This window comes from Teleopsis dalmanni, chromosome 2, assembly GCF_002237135.1.
Source record: "Teleopsis dalmanni isolate 2A chromosome 2, ASM223713v2, whole genome shotgun sequence".
NCBI lineage: Eukaryota > Metazoa > Arthropoda > Insecta > Diptera > Diopsidae > Teleopsis > Teleopsis dalmanni.
The window spans coordinates 52,226,497-52,232,286 of NC_051847.1; positions in this window are offsets into that span (position 1 = coordinate 52,226,497).

A 5,790-nucleotide genomic window follows, 5' to 3' on the forward strand; every position below is an offset into this window, starting at 1 on the left:
AAAACAGTTCTGCAACCGGTAATTAGCAATGATAACTACAATAACATTTAATATTTAAGTGTAAAGACTTGATAAATACTTGTGGTAGACCAGTAAGCTTTTCACAAATTTTTTTCTTTAGACTTCCTTAATAGGTCGCTGTCTATTTTAATAACACCTCATAATTTATTGTCTATTCTACTTTCCTATCACAGATATAGTACTCTATGAAGTCTTTATGGAGTTGTTAGAGAGATCTCTTCTCTGACGGTGAAAAAGATTTTCACAATACTTGTGGTGGCCCAGTAAACTTATCACAACTTTTTCTCCTTAGAACTTCTTAATAGGTCGCTGTGTATTTTAATAATAATTCCACAGTATTTGTTATGTATTCTACTTCCTTATCACAGATATAGTACTCAATGGAGTCTCTCTGGAGTATATTAGAGAGATCTCTTATCTGACGCTGACGAAGATTTTCACAATAGTTGGGGTAGCCCTGTAAGCTTCTCACAACTTTTTCCTTAATAGGTCGCTGTTAATTTTAATTATATTTTTCATAATTTCTACTTCCTTATCACAGATATAGTACTCTATAAAGTCCGCTATATCAAAAAAATCTCTTCTCTGACATTGACGAAGAGTTCGAGAATCGCATTATCAAAGCTAGCTTTTACTCAACTGTCTAAGATATGGAGCTACAATCAAATTTATTTAAAAACAAAGCTTCGCGTGTTTAATTCAAATATCAATTCAGACTTTTCTACGCTTGCGTAACATAAAAAAGCTTAAAGAAAATGCAACTTCTTTGTCAAGAAGTGTCTTCATCGAATTCTTAGAATTCGATGAACTAACCCCAACTTACAACTTCGAAAACAAAACGCGAATAGTCCTAGATAGGAAACACACTTCGACGATCTGCAAATAATATAGCAAGGCAAGCACTGCGAACTCATCATCAGTGATTGTTTTTAGATTTTCCGATTTAAGGATCCGAAATGATTTGTTTTCATGTCTTAAAAATTTTAAATGTGGACACTAAATATCGTCACTTTCAATTTCCTTGAGTATGATAAGAGTATTCCATTTTATGCAAAGTTTTCATGTAAAATTCATGTATAAGTATATCTCATTGTTATATCTTGACTTATTTTAATAAAAATAATAATAATAACAATAATAATAATATTTTCATAAATGTTTCAGTTCCTTTTATGCTTTCAAGTGATATCCTTACACTTTATCGCTTCGCCATCGCCATCGCCATCGCCATCGTCGTTAGAGGTGTTTGTGCTCAGGTTTAGTTGGAGTATCAAAGTAAACATCTTCAGTAACATATGACATCCGCAGTCGCTGATTGCTCATTCGTGTCCTGAATTTATTTGCCATTTTCCGTTTCCGTTTTTGCTTTTTATGTTAGTCTTATTATTATTATTTTTTTTTTGCAGTGTACACTTTATTACACATCAAATCAATTATTCATCATCATCGATTAACTTGTCTCTCATTTGATTTTGTTCGTTTGTTTTCATTCGTTTCATTGTTGCGCCTGAATTGTTTGTATTGTTTCATTTTACTTAGGCAAGTTTATTTTATTACACATTGAGCAGCAGTTCCAGGATTAAGGACTCTTACGAAAACAATAGCAGTAGCACTTTATTGAATCACAAAGTGTAACGAATTTTTATAACGTTTATGTATGTACATTGATTGTAGAATGTTCTTACATTTCTTCTTTTTTTTTTTCATATTATTTTTTATTTCATTTGCTTTAAGCGCCGCCTTGAAGTGTGCGCAACAGTCGCTCACTTGCTAAAATTTCATTCCAGCCATTATCCTTAAAAATTTATGGAAATTGCTTTTGTTGCAGTTCTTTTTATTGCAATTTATTTTATTTTTTTTTTTTTGGTTTTTTTGGATTTTTTTGAATTTTTTTGAATTTTTTGCTATATTGTTTCCTTTAGTTACCAGTTACTGTGTGTATGTATAGGAATGTACGAGTGTATTCAATGCAAAACTAACTTCTCACTTGAATCGCAAAAATTATGTGTTGTACATCTTCCTTACCCAAAGGATATTTCAATTTCAGCAAATGAATTAATAAAGATTTTGAATTTGATTTTATTTCAGCATTTCGTTGCGAACATAAGTTTAAGGATAATCTTACTGTGTTGCATACTAAATGTGAAGGCGAAAGTGTGTTACTAGGAGATTTCTGTTCATCTAAAATATATTTTATGCAAAGCTAATTTTAAAAATTATGTGAAAATATTTCCAAAATAAAATAGTAAATGAATGAATTCGCTGTAAGTTAACGCTTACATTGTTTAAAACTGGAAATATTGATGTTATTAGATAAAAGTTGCAACAGATTTTAAAAAATAGAATAAGAAAGCCAATCAGTTTCGAAGATCCTTTAAATAGTTTTAAGACCAAATTATAAGAATGTGCGCCTAATATTTGTTAGCTCCCTACTATGAATGTGCACGTATCTAGGTATATCTCAATAAAATTGAAAATTTTATTTCTTAAAAAAAAAGAAGTAAACAGATTTTAAATAGTTTAAAACCAAAAAAAAAAAGTTATGTATAGAGTATCTATAAAAGAGAGAATTAATATACAGAATAAAATCAGAAAAGTAATCTATTGAATCTATTTGAACTTTTCCCTTTCTCTACATATGGGTCATTCGTTTGCAAATCGAACACCTTTTAGACCTCATCAACTTCGATTTGGCTGAACTTTTTTTATGAGCTCCTTTCATAAAATAAGAAAACCCGTATCTCGGGTAAAAAATTTGTAATTTTTTTCCATGGGGTTTTGAAATTTAACATTGTAGAAACATTTTCAAATGGCCATATCTCAAGCTATATAAATGACAGAAACTTGAAATATTTAGCGTTTTAAAGATAATTGATTGAACTTTTAGTGAATCGTTTAAACAATTAAGATTGTTTATATTTAAGTACTAATACTAACTGTTAAATTAAAAAAAAAATTTTTTCTTAATGTATTCCCAGAATTTTCATTTTTTATATTTTATTTAGAAATTAGAAAAATTAGAAATAAAAAATTTTCAGGATGGCAATATTTTTTAAAATTTTTTAAAATTTTTTTTTTTTGCAAAACACATCAAACACATGCGTACTATATTTTCATTGAATGAATTTTCAAAAAATATACTAAAAATATTCATATATAATATTTTTGATTTCGATTAGTAATAAAGTTCTACATAAAACCTAAAAATTTCAGGACGATATTGTCCTTAGAAATACTTTTAAAAAATTAATTTATCCTTCACATCACACAAACACATACACACGGTTTTTCAGTAAAAAAAAAGAGGAATATGTCACATAAATTTTGCTTTTTTAGTTTTGAATCAGATTAATCAATAAATTCTACTAAAAAAATAAATATTTCCGGTTAGGCATTGCTTTTAAAAGTAATTTAAAAAACACGTCACTCATACGCACCACAATACCATTAAATCAATTTTCCAAGAAAAGTGATGCAAAACTTTTTACTTTTTATTTCTGAATTGAAATTACTATTAAATTTTACATAAATGCAACTTTTTAGGACGTTATTATTTTCAGAAGCATTTTTTTATCATTTATATAGCCTGAGATAAGACTTTCATCGTCTTGAGTGGCTTGCCAGCTTCGATCGTTGGCTAACATGATTTCAAACCTTGGTCTGACAACAACTTCTCGAAATAGTAATCTCGTGTTTTATCGAAACACAGTCGTAGATTTTTAACCTACGATATTTTTCATCTACACGAGTATGGTTCCCTTAAATCCTCCAACTCCGCCTTCCAAAATCAATTTATGTTGCTCATTCATTTTTGTATAGCTTAAAGTATACAAAACCTTCACAAACGATTTTTCAAAGCTTGGATTGACTGCAAGCAAGTTTACGTACGTTATATTAAATGTTTGACAAGAGTGAAAGGACATTGTCTATTTTGAGCTGATTCAGCCTGGCACAACAATTAATTCGATTCTCTATTGCTCAGAACTCGTTCGCAAGTCGCTTCTTTGTACAATCCAGAAAAAGCGAACAGAATTAACCAATACAAAAGAAGTTGTATTCCATCATGATAATGCCAGGCAGCACACTCATTTGATCATTCGGAATAAATTGACGGAACTTGCTTTTGAAGCATCCACGAGGTAACCCGAACCTTGCACTGTCTGACCACAATTTTTATCTAAATTTTGAAAGAACGTACAGTATGAATTGCTGTCTCACCCACCATATTCTACAGATTTGGCTCCCAGTGACCATTACCTGTTTTCAAACATGGCTCCAGGGAAAGAGATTTGCATGAAATGATGAAGTGGATTGGAAAACTGAGGTATATTTTGGAAGGCTTTATAAATCCTATTATTTATCCAAATTTTGAAAGATCGTTGGACTCGGTGTGTTGAGCTAAAAGGGCACTATATTATAGCATAAAATATAATTTTCCAAAGAAAGTATTTTTATTACTTAGGTCGGGTATATTCAATCCACCTAGAAATTGAATTATTTTGTATAAAAAATTATTTGTATATAAAAAAATTTTTTCTTCAAAAATGTGATAAAAAAATGTGATGGTTTGTACTTCAAATACTACTTTAGTATCAACAGATAGCTCAGATCGTATTGTAAGTTCCATTAAATCCATTAAATTTAAAAAAATACACAGCACAACAAAGGAATCCTTTTTTCATCCTGTTGAACTTTAACTGTAAAGAACTGAAAGCTTTGCGTCTCAATTACAAAATGAAATTTTCACGTACTCAACTGCAACCGACGCAGGTATCACATAACTTCCAAAAGATTAAAATTGAATCATGGAAACTTTTCCGGCTGGCACATGAAATTATTCATTCAACAATTCAGTTCACCTTTGATTTATTAAATTTGCTCACCGTCTTCTTAACTTTTCAAATTTAACATTAAATCGTTTGAATAATTTTTGCGTATGTCCTTACGAAGCCAATGCCGGGATAGAAATATGAAAAGTTGAAGTGAAATAAATTTTATTAAAAGTTTTGTGTGAAAAAAATGAACTTCTGAAATTTTTGCTGTCATATCAGTTTTTAATATATAAATTAAAGCAACAATGCGAAATTTGTAAGAACTGAGTCAACTTTATTAAGGATAAAAAGTTTTGAAGTGCATTTTTTTTGTGAGCTTCACATATTTTCACACATTCTTAAACTTTTTATTATTAAACCGAATAATTTCCTTGCTGTCTATGCTTATATGAAATACACGAACTTCCAAACTTACAGAGTTTCAATGTTCTACAAAGGACTAATTGTCCTTACAGGAAGTAAGAAATACAACAGAAAATCATATGAGAAATGTTTATAAAATATGTTCGTAAAATAAAAACATAGTAGATGTTATTAAAAGTTAAAATAAATATGCTGTTTTATTTAATCCTAAACGATACTAGTATTTTATCCACAGCTCTTTATAGTCAATAAGAATTTGTCGTAGTCAGACTACAATGAAAATCCACAAAAATTATTTTAAAAACGTTATTCAGTAAAAAGATATTATTTTTTAATATTGATAGCGGAATTTTCCTACTTAGGACACATATGCAAAGCCGATTTCATTACATACAATAGCAAAGAGTCATCAAAATAACCTAAAGAATTTCAAATATTTTCTATTAAGAAATAGAAAAGAAATAATAGCGGTTCTACATATTACATCAGGGTATTGCACTGCCTTGACGGAAGCAGTTTTTGTAATAGCAGATGTAACTCCAATTAATATATAAGCGAAAGAGCACTAAAGAGT